The following is a 17,839-nucleotide window of genomic DNA, read 5'->3' on the forward strand; positions in this document are numbered from 1 at the left end:
TTCCCAAAAATGAAAATACCACACAAACCCTCTACACTCTTGGTTCCAAGAAAGCCCAGAAATAGGGTTTGTAACAGATAAACTTATTGCATAGGTCAACAGACTGCTGGAGATTACCCTGCCAATGGCAATATTAGTAGGCCCCACTGAAAATGTTACATGAGGATTTTGTGGGATGAAAGCTTATTAAATCTGCATTTTTGAAAATTAAATCTGAAAAAAAATTAAAAATAAGAAATAGCCCTAGCGCAGATGAAGCACTTACTAAAGTAGAGGGCTTTTGACTTTACTGTTCTATAGAGGGCATAAGTGAGTTTATTAATTCAGTCATAAATTTTCCTTTCCTACCATCTTGAATGTTCAACTATGGAAACTTTAGCATTAACAAGGGGGTTCTTCATATGTGTGCTGGCTTGTTCTTTTAGTGCTCACAATGTGTTTAGTGGCATATAGACACAGAAAAGACAGCTCTGCCCCTAGGATCTTACACACTGGTTTAGTGACAGAGCAGTAAAAATAAAGAATTTGTATGTGAGATGTATGCATATATTCTAACAGTACAAGGTATCTTACAATGTATCTGGAGAAAACATGAGACAGATCAAAGAAGTATGCTGAACTGAAATTATACGGAAGAGAGACGTTCAGGAAATGGGTGGGGTACCATGTTTTCTACCTGTGAAAGAAAGGAAAGTATATCACACCTAGTTCAAATTCTTCCAGCTGCAGTTGGTAAGCTCTTGATTTTATAGAAAACATAGATTTCCTCATTTGCAGAGAAAATTGAGAAGAAAAATCTGCACAAGGAGATAATATATTTACATGATGCCTTTTTTGTCATATATGGAATAAACATGCTTCCGATCAACCCCAACAGAATAGCCAACACTATTGTTTGCCAACAGTATTGTACTGATGCAAGATGTAATAAACATTTTCTATTTGATGGCCTTAAGACAAACCCATAAGTCATGTGAAATTTTATATGACTTTTAACTTAGCAAACTGCAGCATACAGAGCAATGGCCAAAACCAGCTGCTTAGAGCTTCATTAAATAAAATTCATGCCACGTAAAACTTGTGCAGTAGAAAACACTAATGCTACTGCAGACTCGAGGAAAAAAAAAGTATAAGAAAGAGTTAAAACTATGACCACATTAAATAGTATTATTTATTTGTTCTTCAGAAAGTAGAAAGATACATGATGAACAAGATGTTATCAATTTAAGGGAATTTAAGGGCAGAGTAATTAAGAGTAAGCAGTTACATGTGATGGAGTGGAATATCAGTAACAGAAAAAAATGTACAACTCAAGAGGCTGGTTTACTGGCAGCAACACAATTGTCAGTTGACATTTGCCTTCATAGGGAATGTTGCAAGAATATGAATTATGATTAAAAAGCAGAAGAAAAATTGCTTATACAGCCCTGGAGAGAGAGCAAGATGAAAAACACTGTGTGTGAATCTTAACAGCCTGTATACAGAGGTCAACTTGGTGAAGCACACGGTGTTACTGCCTTTTGAACTCTAAAAACTCTTCTACATTATATACTGAAGTCCACCAAATGTTCATAAATGCAAAATATTCTCATTCTCCAAGAAATGTATTAGAAAGATAGCTATAATCCATATGGAAATCACTGTCCCAGGATGTTAAGGGAGGCAACTCTTTAGTAAGATTAAAAAAAAATTAGAAAGTTACTTATGTGTAAACGGCGTTTGTAGATAGAAGATCAAAGGCAAATGTCACAAAAGTATTAGAGAAGCAATCCAAAGAACAATTTCTTGTAGAGAAAAGCTGCACAAATGGGCTACTGCATTATGGGAATATTTAGATTATGATGAAAATAATATTATTAGTAATTTTTTATTCCAGACACATCTTCTTTGCTTCCCAATCTCACCTTCAAGTTAAAATAGAAGAGGAATAGTTTGTGAAATGAATATTCCATGTTTTACAAGTCATCTTTATTTTAAAATAGCTTAGGCTACTGTCAAAGGAATTTATCAAAAAGCCTCTATATTCAGAGAGATTTTAGTAAACAAAACATTAGCTAAAAATACTTATATACCTAGAGAAGAAAAAAAATAGAATCTTACAGGGTGCTGCTAGGCAGAGTCAAAATCTGTGCCTTGCGGTATGAGACACCCTGGGAGACAAGACCTTCTGAAAAAAAGAAGATGCTTCTGGAAAAATGAAAGTAGAGCTTCCTTTCATGAAAGAAAGGAATTCTGCAAGGCACTGAAACCCTTATTTTATTGACTGATTTGATTTGCTTTAATTTCTTGAACAACTGACTGGTGTAATCTCATTAGTTACCGTCCTAAACAAGATGGAGCTAGGTGGAGCATATGATATTTAGAAGAAGTAAAGTGGCATTTAAGTTGTATAACACAAATGACGTACAAACAAAATAAATCATCTAACCCAGATGAATTAGATGGCAGATGCTGGATTGATCATCCAGATGCTGGTAATTCACTCTGCTCAAATCCCTTGTCCTTTATCTCATATAATTGGAAGAACAGAATAGGAACTGGCTGTTGTATAATTACACAGTGTTTTCAGCTCAGGAGCAAGACGCCAGAGAGATACATGTGAGGGAAATACCTTTTGCAAAAGTAGGTTTGATGCAATTATATATTGTGAATATTCTTCATTTTCTTCTCAAACAATAGTAATAGACAAATCTTTCCATCTGGAAAGCACAGGATTTACAGGACTCGGTGTCAGTGCTCCTGGCCTAGTCTATAGTCTCTTTTCTTATTCAAACATTTTAAAGACAGATTTAGCAGAAAGATTGAATTTTCTTATTGTTGGCCAGTGTTCACCACTTCTGGAAAAAGAGAAAGTATGGGATCAGATAATTTGTTAGATGTGAGATGACTCCAACTGCCTCAGGAGGAACTAAACTTTCATGGTAATGCAGCTTTTTCTACGTTTCATAACTGAAGGAGTTCATATCTCTACTGTCCCTAATGAGACTGTCTGTCTCATTACTATATATCAAACAATGGGTTAGTGTGCTGCAGGCCTGTGATATCATTATGAAAGATACTTACCTGCCAGATGTGGCACATGAAATGTAGAAATGTGTATGAAAAGAACTGCTGAGTGAAGACCATATCACGTCATATCATATCATATCATATCATATCATATCATATCATACCATAACAATCATATCATTAGAATGGTTCAGCTTGGAAAAGACCTTAAATATCATCTAGCGCCAACCCTCCTGCCATGGGCAGGAACACTTTCCACTAGACCAGGTTGCTCAAAGCCCCATCCAACCTGGCCTTGAACACCACCACGGATAGGGCAGCCACAACTTCTCTGGACAGCCTATTCCAATGTCTCACCACCCTCATAGTGAAGTTTTAACTAGTATCTAATCTAATGCACAAATCTTGTTTCCAGCAAAGCTGATAAGCACTAAGGACAAGCCTCCTTGACTGTGCTGGACCTGGGATATTTCAGAGACAGGATCAATCTATCAGTTTGGGTAGTACTAGGAAAAATCGTAAAGCTGGGAGTCTCAGGACATCACATGGCAAGCATTTTTCTCCAGCTAAATAGTTATGAATATGTTTTAGGGGAGCACTTGCCATTCTTTCCAACATTGTTTAAGGAGCAGGTAGGATATGGAGCCCTACGGATCCTTTAATTACATTCTTAACAATTTCACCATTTATTCTGGAGGCAAGATGGAGCTACCTTTCAGAGTTAATGTAATTACTGCAAACATCACATTTATGGATATGTGCTGCTGTGTTATATATGAAGTCTGAGAATAACACTAAACACAAACAAATGAGCTGAATTCTGGACTCCTGTGGATGTTCTTGGTAATTTGGGTAAACAATAAAAACATCCATCTTAATGTCCTCCCTATCAGCACCACAAATGCTGTTTCAATACTGGAAATGAGAATTCAAAATGTGTCCTGTGCTCAGATCCTGGACAGTTGTGGTGATTTGATGGGTGATTTCTGTCAAACGCAAGCGCTTATTCTCCTGTGTAGGTTCTGTTTTATTGTGGAATGCATTGTACTAATATGTTACAGTGCTTTAAACTGGTTGCAGTAATATGGGGGGGGGGGGGGGGGTAAGTTCGTCAACTTGTGATGAAAGAGGCATTGGTCTTTATAAGGATTATTGTGCCTGAATAATTTATTGATGGCATTGTTGCAGGCTGATTTCCTTACCATATAAAATCTCACTGGCAACCTCAGTGACTGCTAGTTTACATTCTTGGACTGCCATCTAATTGACTTGCGTAGACTGATTACTGTTTTCTGATGTTTTAATAAAACCTTTTGGCATGGTAGTGGTAATTTATTTCATTGCAAGTAACTATATATGCTAATCATAGGCACAATAAGGAGAACAGTGAATGCCAAACAAAACTTTGTTAAACTCACAGTTATGTTTGGGGAAGAAAAATGCATGTGTAAGTAAGCTGAGCTGGCTGCTTATCCTTATTAAACAGCCAAAGAATTGTGCAGCATCACAGAAAATGCAATAAATAAAATGAAAATGCATATTAGAAACAATCAAAATACACATTTTCTTCCTTGCAAGTTTTTGAGGGTTCTGTCTCCTGAGAAACACTCATGATTTCAGCTCCCAGACAGTCTGCATGTCCCAGAAGTGCTCTGCAGAGCATGATGGAGCAAAGGGCTTAAGCAACTCCATATGTGTAACAAAATATAAGTAGAGGAGTTTATGTTGCCAGAAGGACTTTCTCTTCTCAAGTGAATCACTGCATGTAAAGGTCTGCATAGCTGCTGGACTCAGCACATTGTCTATTAGTGGGGTCCATTCAGAACCTCCACAGCATCCTAGCTCTCTTTTCTTGCTTTTCTTTTCACCTCGTGTTGCAATAACCCGTCCCACATCCTCTTCTATTTCTCTTGGGTCACTGGGAAGCACATTTTGCTCAATACTCCTTTTTAATATTTTCACAACAGTAGCACGCATTCCTGCTCTTTTCTCTCTCTTGTTGACTCAGATGTGCCTAAGCCCCCAGGTACAATGGTCACCTTTGAGATCCCTAAATGTCTGCAAAGACATCCTTCTCATTATCTTTCTTCCTTGAAGGAAAGAAAAGTAAGAACTTGTTTTCTCCTACTTCATTTTTGTATTGCAAGGCCACAGCTGGCAAGCTGCATCATTTTTGTATTCTTCTTTTTTTGTTTATGAACTCAGCTGTCTTGGAACTGCAGGTGTCAGCCCACAAGAAAAACAGGGGAACATATCAGAGTAAGATCACTGCTGAAAGCTTTATTTTATTAAAACTTTCTTGAAAGTCTAAAGCAAATATGACATTTCTTCTCCCTGAAAAAATGGTGGCAGGATTAGATTCATAAACAGAGTTTCCATTGCTGACCTCAGTTCCATAATCTGCTTCAGTGTGGGCAACCCATGAAGGACACCACAGGGGGAATTAGAGAAGAATGACACAAACCAACAAAGAGTTCTGGAAGGAAGATGGAAAGAGAAAAATGAAACACTACATAAATCCTTGAGCAGCCCAGCACACCTCAGAGAAGTATGAAATACCTGTGAAGTTCATTGGCCATCTTGCCTTTGGACATAGGCATCTGTCATAACAATAAGCAATATGGTGTGGATGGTGTCCTGTCTTAAAACTCCAACCCCTGCATTCCCACTTTTAAGAGTGCCTGACAACGCATGTGTGAAGAAGTCCTGCCAATTCTTCCCAGGATGTTTGCTGGGGGAGCCTTCTGATGAGCCACCTCCATTCTCCCAGGGGAAATCTCACTCCTTGGGGTCTCCTCTTCCTTGTTCCTTCTCAGCTGTAGAAGAAGAGTGTTGTGGAGATAGATCAGTAAGTTCAGCTCTTAGGACACTGGTATGTACTTTGCCAGCCTCCACACAGCAGAAATATGAAAGCAGGGACTCTGCTACAACTGTGTTTAGTAAACTTTGCCTCCCAGTGTAATTGTTTCAGTTCTTGTTTTGCTTCTGCCACGGTATCCTAGACATATATGTTTCTACTGTACACTCCTATTATTGATGCCAACCCTGTGCTTCCTTGAACAATATTCCAAGTATCACTGTAAATGTGAATAACCCTCTGGCCAGCAAGCTGCTTATTGGCAGCACACTCCTGGCCTGGCAGACCGCATGATGGCTGGCAGCCTGGAGCACCTAAGTGCTACCCTGGCAGTCTGAAGCAGTCTGATTGGAAAATGTGTAACTAAACACCAAAGAAGATGATATAACGTACCAGTACCATCTACCTCCCACAGATTAGAGGGCAGAGAGAGGAGTAGTTTGTAATAAAAAGACAGAACACCAGTGAAGGGGCAGTGAAAAGAGTATCTATAAAAAAAAATACTTGCTTTTATGTCAAGTTTCTCCCAGATGTGCTATAACCACACTACAAAGAGGCAGGGTAGAAAGAATAAGAACAGCTCTGTTGGCTGCATACTTGAACAGCACTCACAAGCTCAGACTGTATTCAGCCAGGAAAGGAGGATAAGGATTTTCTCTGTAGATGACAATAGTGGCATAAGCAAACAGATAAAACTATAAATGTATACAGAATCCAATTTCAGCTCCTGTACAAAACAGTATCTGTCCTGGCATTTATAAATACAAAACATTCCTCTGTGCTTTACATCTCATATAAACAAGAAATTTAAGCTTCTGGTGTAATTACATGAGTGCTTAGAAACATTTATTACTAATATAGGCTGCATATGATCTGTTATGTTGTACAATCAAAGTAGGGACATTAATGTTTTCATGTGTGAAGCATGAGTCAGCAAAAATTTAACAGTTGATATTAATTTTTTTTATATTAGTCTCAGACTACCCAAAACCATTCATGTTTTTATCTACATGGAACCATTCTTTAGGTCATATGGGTAAAAAGTACAGCATCTGTTACTCTTATTCAAGCTTTATTATCATATGACAAAGAGAAAGAAAGGACAATACCATGCACCGATTAGAGTGTTTTCCCTTACTTAGAACAATGTCTTTTCAGCTCCAAAATACCTTAAAAAAGCACCCTATGACAATTCATTTCCAGGGAAGTCTTGTACAAGGTAGCATTAGACAACAGACTTAGAGAAAGTTATGTTGAATTCTGTGGCTAGCTCTGATCATCCAGGATGAGGAAAGATTAACTCAAACAGGAAAAAACACCTTCTGGTATATCAAGCCCAGTTTTCTTGTTCTCACAGGCATGACACTGGGTATACCAGAAAGTCCATTCAGTATTAAATTCCCTGAAGCAGCTGGACAGCAAATATATCATTTCAGTCCTTATCTGTATTTATCTGTAAAGTCATAAGTCAGCTGTATCTAATAGAGAACAATGAGGCTATCACCAACACAGTACTATGATAATCTCAATGCAGGAACATTACTTATAATAACTAATTACTACTTGAGCTATAGACAGAGAATGATTTTATTTCATGGGCACCATTCTCCTAACACAACAATCTATCAAAGGCACATCCCTATGCTGCTACAATACAAAGGCAATGAAACTAACGCGAGCATAATGTGAGCATACAACTGTTAGGATTTTTAGCAGTTGTTCTGAGGTCTTCCCTGCATCTCAAGTTTTACACATCATGAGATTTCTCACCTTGTATTTGCAAAGAAAAGAGATTGTTCTATTTCAGAGGGTCACTTCAAAAGGCACTTAGTTAGGAAGGAGGGACACTAGAAACCCAGAGAGTGGAGCAGAGCTACTATAGACCCATAACTTTTCCCCTTGTCTTCAAGCACCTCCATGGAAACAATACGGCAAATTGCACAGAGTAGTGTTATAGTGCATTTCTCCTTTGAAACTACTTAGCAGACATCTCCTTGAAAGTGGAGCATCTCTATGTTAGAAGGTGAAAATGAAGCATCTCTATGTTAGAAGGTGAAAATGGAGTTGCAGAGAAGTGCAGTGGTGTAGATATGAACACCTAATTCTCTGGCAATCCAGAAAGCTAGGAGAATGCCCTTGGCCTACGCAAGGAGGTATTTTCTTTGCATCCAACGCCATCTGCTTGTACCATATGAAAAGACTGGAAGCAATTAAGCTGCATGACTGAGTAGCAGACAGTTTCAGGAGGGAAAAAAGTATCACAAACTTCTGTAACTGAAGGAAAATGACTAGCATGGAGGGATAGGCAAGATTCAGAAAGGTTTATCATTTGCCTGTGTTTCTAGCAATTTTTATTGTCTTCTGCTTTATCCAAACCACATCAGTCTGCAAACATGGGCTGCAAACTTCACAAGAACATTTATTTCTACAGAGAACTAGGCTAGTAGTCCACAGTGAGCCATTTTTAAACAGTTTAAGCCTTCATCTGTTCATAGGGAACATAATGTCTTCATATTTATTTACTAGCCAGAGCCATTCACTTTATGGTTATTTATCTATGAAGATTGTTCTCAAGTGAGTTCTTTATGTGTGTCTAGTATTTCAAATGTCAGGTTTACTGGTGGTTGTCACTGGATACTAATTCTCTCTGCAATGCTCCTGGCTGAATGAATACTGCTAACCTTAAAAATCTGTTTTATAGTAAGAACATTTACATACATGGATCTCCAGGCTTGATTCTGGAAATAGCTCTTTTTTTTCAACTTAAAGTTTGATATTTTTGTGGACACTCTAACAAATAGTTAACATCTGGGAATATTTAAAGGAAATAAGATGGGTCCAGAAATGCCAAGATCCATTTTTGCCCTCTCACCTGATCAAATAGGATAAAAAATTGTTGCAGTCTGTTTGATCAAACAAAACTCTTCTGTGACTTTCAAAGCACACTGATCTTTGATCCTAACCACAAAGCGTAGGTCTCCCTGTTGGTTTTTCAGTTTTAGCTACAGTCCAGAAGTGAATAACCAGCTATTTCAGAATTTCAAAGGACAAACTTCCTTCCTTGACTCTTCGCAGCCTTCATAAGCTAAAGAACTGAGAAGAACACTAACTACGTATCTCTTCAGTCCCTAAATACTTTTATTTTAGGTAGCGAAGGAGTTGCTTAATTTAATCAGTCTAGGAGTGGTGTTAATGACTTTCCTGAGGAAGACTGTCCAGGTGCACTGGTGCAGCTATGAGCTTAAAACTAAGAGAATCACAGTCCATGTTCTCTGATTTTTTTCTGTTCTCTCCCTGAAACTTTCTACCTGTCCCTTGGGTAAAGTTTCTTCTTTATACAGAGCCTCAAGGGTGCACTTTGTTGGTTTTGGAGGCAGAGGACAACCCAAAGAGTTCAAGTATTAACATCCTTGCAAGAAGCAAAGCTGAGAAGTGTTTCAGTTCCATTTAAATGGAGCTGAGAAACATGTGGAACTGATTTGATTCATACATTCCTTATCTTAACTAACAGCCTAGTATTTTTTATTAACAGTCTTTAGATTCAAGCTTTATTTTACAGAATAGCTAAATGTAGAAAACTAAGAGAAGAAAAATCATCACAGTAACATCTGTGAAATAATGACTCATATGCCTACAGAGTCATTGTTTTACACTAACAATATGCAAAGCCAAGAGAAGCTTTCGCTAATGATCTCTACTGAGGGATTGATGGTCACAAAAATGGCAGGCATCTGCTGTTCCAGAAATGAACTAAAATAATTTAATTTCATCTCTTGAAACAAAATAATATCCACAAAAGTATCAGACACAGTTTTTCTGTGTTTTTCTCTTATTTTGGAGACATGGTTATTGATTCCAGTGACAAGCTAGGTACATGAATATAAGATCATAAGGAAACTTGACAGACTTTGAAATGGAGGCTTTGAAGAAACAGATGCACAATGCAAACTGAGGAAGGACTGATGCAGAAGTACATTGGCAAAGAAATGAAAAAGTGTAAGAGCAGATAGAAATCACAGAATGAAAGGTGAATTGATTCCTTGGATTTCCGCTAAACATACATGCACTTGTGTACATTTCTCTTGTGACTGAAATTGAAGCCTCTTATCCCCTATTCAGATACTTAGACACCAAATCCTCCACTTTCCTTTTGTACACTAGAATCACTAGATAACTACATCAGCTTTTCAGAATAGTATAATTTCCAGGGACACGTGCACTTTTCTGTATCCTACCTTCACATAGTAGGCAATTAAAGAAACATGGAGTTAAAAGGATTCTACAGTTAGACCTCAGCTCCTTGAAAACAACTTTTTGTCCTGAGGAGTCCACTCATCTTATAGAAGGGGGTGGATGACAGCAGATAATTCTAATATACCACTTAAACCAAATTCTTGATGAGATAAATGAGCAAAGTTTCACTGATACCAGCAAAGCTGAAGTGATTCATACCAAGTAAGGGGGTGATCCTTAATCATTGTTTATACTGTTATTTATCTACTCTTAATTATGTTTTCTTTTCTTTGAGGTAGGAACTCTTTACAGAACCTCGTATATGATGTCTTAAGGGATTTCTGGGGAAGAAAAACAACAAACCAACCCAAAAAACCCCAACCAAACTAAACAAAAACAAAATCACAAGAGCTTATTCAATTTTGCAAGTGTTATCAGGAATGCTAGAGCCACATTCTAAATTATAGCTTGATAGTGACTCAGTCTGATAACACACTAACTTCCAAAGCTGACAAACTTTTTAAGAGAAGTGCTGACAGATGTTGTGGAACTGAGGCAGAAAAACAGCCTTGAGTATTTAACGTGGTAATGAGAAATTAAACGGCCTGAAGCATGAAGTATAATTGTTCATTTGCACTGAAAACATATTGATGCAAAAACATTCATTACAGTCATGGATGGGAAAAGCAGTAAAATAATAAACCCAAATCTTCTACAAACCACAGTGTTGAAACTTCAATATTTTCTCTAAGTAGCCTCTGGGGAAAGTGCATGCTTTAATGATTGATAGCATTGGTATAGGTCTCTTGGTGCTATAGATGATGGAAAAGTTGGTATATGCACACAGTTGTTCCTTACTGAATCTTTTTAAGATCAAGTGAAAGAGCTGACTGAATGCTGTAGTGCTACAGATTCTAGGTTGAGGCTATCACTGACACTAGCCGTGACAAACAGGTTATAGGATAATGATTAGTGAGGATTTCCTCAGAAATACACACTTTGGCAAAGGGACAGCCCACAGAAGTTGGGCCTTGCCAGTTTCTTATGTGGTGTGAAAAGACATGGCCCGTATGATGTAAGTTAACACCAGAACTCTAGCCACTGGCTACAGGACTGGACAGAATGTAACAGTAACCCTCTGCTGTTGCAAGAATGAAGAAAAAAATAGAAGACAAAAGTTTTAATGAGTGAGATACTGCCCTTGATGTCTTCTGGCTGACACAGTAGGTACAGGGAGACAAGAGGCTGGGTCACCAAACACACAGGCAAGGAAGAATTCCCCCTCATTCAGACCCATGTGAGGAATATTTTTTTTGAGTAGACAGAAAGCTTTGATCACCATGACCACCGCGGCATGTTGCAGGAAGGTAGGATCTTCCAAAACTTTTCTGAAATTCAAGTAATATCTTATTTGTTGTTTCAAATAGTCATCCAAAGTGAATAACTGAAATTCTGAGATTTGCCGGTGGCTAAATTACAGCATAAGTTTTATATATACAAGGGGCATCTATACAGCACTGAAAATACAAAATGAGCATACTTTCAGTAAAGCAAAACCAGCAGAGACATGTATCTTCCTAGTTCATTTAACTAAAAGATGAGAAACCTTGATACACATATCTCCAAATTTTCACAGAAGAAAAAATGAAAAGAAGTTCAGCTGCTGTTGTAATCTGAGGCAGCTGCAGTGCTAGTTGCAAAGCAAAGGCAAAACCTGCTATTGAGGTGTTCTGTAACATTTACTCTTTCTAAGAAATCCATTCTTTACTGCAGCTTCTTTTTTGATCAATAAAACAAAACCCAAAGAAGCCATGCTCTGGTAAGGCAGCATGCTCTGCTGCTCAAGGGCAGATGGGTAGCCAGGAGAGAGTCCAGGTGAGCACCCGGAACACTAGGCCCCCATGATTTCATGCTCTTCCACTGCAGCATGGAAGCAGCACCTCTTTAATTACTGTGCAAGGCACAGAGTAATGCCTCCCCATTTCTTTTGAAAACAGACTGTATATAAAGGCCGCAAGTCACAACATGATTTATAAGAAATGGAAAAGGCAATTTGTATTAATTAGTCACCATGGAAATATTAGCCTTCATCAGAAATGGATTATCCCTATCTCCTTCCACCACCCTCAAAAGTATTTATGATTGGTTTCCATCACCTTTTTCCATCCTTACCCAGGAGCTACATGATTGTAGCTGTTGTAGATCAGTAACGTACTTCACTGAGGCTTTCATATAATATCTTAACCCTCTCTCTATTTGACTTCTGTTGTTCATTATCTTATTTGTTTCTGCCAGGTACTGTATAGGAACACTAAAACTTCCAAATAAGTTTACCTTTCCATTACCATCACTTAAAGGAGCATGAACATGAGAACAAATTCTTTGACACCTGCAGTTCTACTTTCAGGTTGATCATTATTTTCTATCCTCCATAATGCTTTAAACATACTTAAGTGACTCAAGGAATCTCCTCAACTAAACCTTGTACCTATAATTGAGCTAAACCAGATTTAGATAAATAGACTTGAATTTATCTATGTCCAAGAACAGGACTATCAAGTGTAATCCCCTTAGGCATTAAAGTGCAAGTTAAGCTGTCTACGCATGTAACACTCTTTCCCTGCTCTTGCTGCCACTTTTACAAGGCTGAGAATCACTGTGTCTAGCACAGGCCTTGGCTAGATCAGAGTCTTTATTTCTTCTTCTTGCCAAAGGTTAACAGAAATAAGCTTTAAGGATGCAAGTATGTCCAAAGTGTATTTAAAACACATTTACTATGCAGAACTTTGTTCAAAACACTGTCAGTGTCTTTAAAAGGGCAAATTAGTTTGGTAGTAATGGGTGATGATCTCGATCTTTCTAGTTTTTTGTTCCTCCTTCCACTCTTGTTTTCCATATATGTTTATCCTGCAGCCTATTTTGTTAGCCAGCATAAAGGAGATATAATTTACATGGCCTTTTGTTGGAGAAAGTTAAAAAACATACCTGTCACCTTCATATTTTTTATTTTATCTCCTGTTTTGAAGCTACTTTTCATAAAAAAGTCATAGCTTACTGTCTGACAAAAAAGTAAAAGTAACTTTCTGCCTTATGAACAGTGGTGCTTCCTAAGGAAGCATACCAGATTCTGGTGCCTGAACAAACAAGCAACTCTTGAACAATTGCCTAATCTGCATTTTCAGGAACAAGTTTATGCATTATCCTTAGGAGAAAAGTAGAAGCACGTGCATCTTTCTATTCTTGCTGAACTGGGACCTAGAAATTAATTTCTTTAAGAAATGAGATTCCTACCTTCAGAAATTTCTGTTTCCTGGGAGTAGCATCAGGAGACAAACAGGAGTTCTTGTCTGGAAGCATTTCAAAGGCTTTTCAACCAGAACAGGAGTCCTTTAATTTGTACTGATGTCCTTATGGTCACTGTGTAAAAAAATGTGCTGTAATTATTTCCTTTCTGACTACCATTTTCAATTAGAAAATAAGGATGCATGGAAATCTTTTGCTGGATGTAGAAGGACAAGGTTATAGGTCTCAGACAGTATCTGGTCAAAGCTGGGAATCACCTTACAGAAGCAGCCATTAGGTCTCATGCCAGGCTCTTAGTGATCTTGTAGAAGACCCAGCTTCTAACCTTCATACCTTGCTCAAAGCAGGGACATGTAATTATTTTCATTATATGCAGTATGAATTCATGAATAAATGTTTTGTGGTTTCTTCCAAAAAAAAAGCAACCCAAACCTACAAACACAAATAGTCTCTAAGTTCTCCCTCTGTAGCGTACACACCCCCTTCAATCAAGAACTGAGAGCCTGTTAAACTGCCATTTTCTTCCTTGCTCTGCTGAAATGTCTTCAGGCCTGCTCCTAGTGCACACTGTAGTCAGCAAAGTAGTTCTTGTAAGCTTAAATTCCCTGAAAGCTGCCCCTATCCCCAAAAAAATAAATAAAATCATCACCTTGTATCAGAAATTTAGTGTGAAAAAAGGCTACAGTTCCAAAGCAATCACAGAAATAATGTTCTCTTTCTTAACTTTATTCAGAGTTTCCACTTCAGAATGAACCATAGCAATCCAATATATTACAAGAATTTTGCATGTAATTTTTTCTTCTTGCAATTTGTGTAAAAAAGGTCACTGAGAAAGAACTGAGGGAATTTGGGGAATTTAATTGATTTGAGCTTTTGTATTAAGCAGGGTTTATTTGCAATTATGTTTGACTTGGAGCTGAACCTATTCATTAGATACAAAGGAAGTTATTTGTTTGATCATGGAGTAATAAAGCTCCTGCTTTCTTGCCAGGGAGTCAACAACATTACCATTTGTCACTATAATTTTCTTCCTCTCTATAGTAAGCAACAATAGATCTTACTTGCAAAATGATGGGCAACAGCTTTACACCCCATCAGGATCACTGGCAGGGAGCTGTGGGTGGTAACACTGCATTGTTGACTATTTCCTCCCCATTTCTGGATGCCTTCCGTAAATAATGAAATTACGTTTATTCTATAATCCTGGTTGTTATGGTAAACAAAGAAATAACCCTGCCACCACACCTCCCTAGCAGAAAGCCAGTATAGCTGAGGATTCAGAGATACTGCCCTAAGGTTTGAAATAAGGAGCTGCAACTCTCTAGGTCAGCAGCTGCAAGTAAACCCATGTCAGCAAAACCAGGAGTATTTAGCAGTTTATAGATGAGTTTAGAACAGTTTATTTGTTCCCCAAACTCACCTAACTCGAGAGAAATTGTCTATAAAACCACCTTTCCATGGATTTTTTTCCTCTCTTAGTTATTTTCTTGCTGTGAAAAACGTCATCAAAAGTTAACTTGAAGAAAACAGATTTTGTGTGTTTATCTCAGTCTGCTTTGTCCATTTTTTATTTCCACCTCATTTTTTTTCCAGACTGTAACTAAAGAAAGACAAAGTACAACACAGAAATGACTCAAGCAAAGAAAATAATTCTCAGAAGCTTTAAAAAAAAGTGAATGATTTGAGTATTCATTTTGTTAAACATTCATTTTTCAAGAAGTGCTCTAACTGAAACAGGGCTTCTAGATGCAAGAAGGGACATCATCTTGGGGGATAATATATTGACTAGATGGAGATGACAGTCCTGGTCGGACACTTCCTGTATGCCTAAGCACCCTTTTTTCCAACAAGGTTTACATATCCCACTTGCCCTTGGTCATCGTGCTTGTAGCAAGCATGGTTAAAGCCCTTCCCAAATCTTCGCTCGCAAAGCCAAGCCAAGCCAGACAACACAGGTTTTGTATCACCAGGTGATCATGGAGAGCTACAAGATTCCCATGGTTAATGAGTCTAAGAAATAAAAATAAAAGTTTTTGTTTCTACTTGTGAGGGTAGAGAATGGCTATTTCATGTGCTGCAGACAGACGACAGGACAAATTGACAATTTTTCCTAAGTTTTGGGGAAATACAAGCTTCACAGAACCATAATAAAAGAATGAGGTAGAGGGAGCACAAATGGAGGAGAGCTGATGTCTGAATTGAAAACACTGAGTAATGGGGAAAGAAATAGAAGGAAAATACTGCAAAACTGAAACAGATATTAGTAATATAAACAGATGGTCTGAACTAGAACTGCATTTCACTTACTGTCTAAATCACTGACTAAAAATAATGAGTATTTTGGGCTTATAAAAAGAATTTCTCCATTGAAGAAATCACAAAATCAGTTCATACCACATTAAACAAACCAGTCAAAAAACATTTTCTCTTCTCTCCTGAAATCCTCTTTTCAGTTCAAGTAAAACACATTAAATAAAACATAGCCAAATAGGAAAAAATGCTTAAAAAAAAACAAAAAACCCAAAACAAAACAAAACAAAACTATGGCCAAATCTGACACTAAAATCCAATTAAATTTGAGATGTTAAAATGGGAAGTAGAAGGCCTTGCCTTCTTCATTTTTTATCTAAGTAGAAAGGGTTATATAAAAAAACTCAGTCTTCATAATTGACAAGTTACCATATTGCTTATTTTTTTATCTTTCTATCTTTGTTTTAGTCACTTCTTTTTAAAGAACATGTTTATGGTGTCAGTGATTTCGTAGCACTTATTATTCTCTGAAGTTATATATAGAGGAGAACCTTCATCTTTCTGCTGTCACCTCTCAAATAAGAGACCAAAACAACAGAGAGCTTCCTCATCTGTGTTGTGTATAGTGACTTACAGACTCATTTTCCTTCCACTGGTTACTTTTGTCCAATAATAATAATTATTGAATGCAACCTTTTTTTCATGTAGCACACTGCTAATGCTTCATGCTACAGCCTATGATTTCAGTGGAGATGCCCCTAACCCACAATAATTTTGCTATACAACCTCCACTATCTCTGCGGTAGAAGGATAGGACAGGACATGCAGCACTCGGCTAAGTAATAATATTAAAGTTTTAGGTAATAATATTACAGTTTTAGTAAATATAATCAGCTGTTCTTTGCAAGAAATTTCTTTACTTGGTAAGGTGAATTACTAGCTTTGACTTGACCTCAGCAGAAAACTATTCCCACTACAGCAAACCTAAGAATAAAATCGGCACTCATCCCTTGGGCAGAAGGGTTTTCAGAGGGTTTCTTTGTTCTGCAATTAAATAAATGGCATAAAATTCAGATGTATTTATGTCTGCCACCACTTTCTCATCTGTAAAGATTATACTGGCTCAGGAAACAGTTTTATATGCTTACACAGGGCCGGCTAGCTCAGATTACAGGTGGGGATTTCATTGAGTTCATGGCTCCTGCTCCTTGCATTAGCAGTTTTACTGCTATGCAAACCCTTCTTTTCCTCTCCAGCTGCCATTCCATTTCTTTTCCTTCTGAGAGTCAAGTACCAAAACTTTCTGATGAGGTGGGGAAAAGCAAATGAAACTATTTTAAAATATAATAAAAAAATTTAGGTTGCTTTGTTCATTTGACAGAACAAACACCTCCCTTCTGCACAGATTTCATTTTATCTACAGTTCTGATAACGGCTATAAAATTACTTGGCATTTTGTGATACACATACTGTCATTGATGTATCACAACGGAACAAGGCAGACAAGTGGGCTATAGCACATACATAGAACTGACAGCTCTTTAAGACAGCTCCTCTGTGTTGATAGTGTTTTCTGCATGAGGTTCTGAGAGCAATAACTGAAAACCAAGCAACAGAGTGACTCTTTCATCTACAGTTATTCAGTTTCTATGTTAGATAGACTAAGTTTTGCTTTAAATGTCAAAGGAGCTGAAACATAAAACACAAGTGTATTCAGTATTGTGAAAGTGCATATGCTTAAACAGGTACATTTAACAATTTCAAGGCAAGGTTCTTAGTTTCCTGCATTGTCAAAGCCCCTCTATAGGAAAATAGCTTTCTAATCAGTTGCTGATTTTCCAGGAAGAGATCCCTGAATTATAGTTTAAATCAAAAAACTCAAAGGTAGTTGTATTAGAATAGGTAAAGAACCAGGTAGGCCATGCATTTCCAGTTCATGGTGATTTTTTTGCTGGGGTATGAGCATTTCAGTAGAACATTTGCCTTAGAAAGTCTCATTCCTACTGTGTAAACTTGCGCCTTTGTGGCTCAGGAAAAGAATAGGAAAAAAGTTCTTTTGAAAGTAGGATAACTTGGCAGACAGGCTTTTCTTTTTCATTGCAAACAACAGTCTGGAGGGATAGTTAAGGATTTATGAACTTGTTTGCCATGAAGGTAAAAGAAAAACTAACAAACATATGGCCTAAG

This window comes from Pezoporus occidentalis, unplaced genomic scaffold (genome assembly GCF_034315485.1).
Source record: "Pezoporus occidentalis ecotype Australia unplaced genomic scaffold, CSIRO_AGI_Poc_V1 ctg44, whole genome shotgun sequence".
NCBI lineage: Eukaryota > Metazoa > Chordata > Aves > Psittaciformes > Psittacidae > Pezoporus > Pezoporus occidentalis.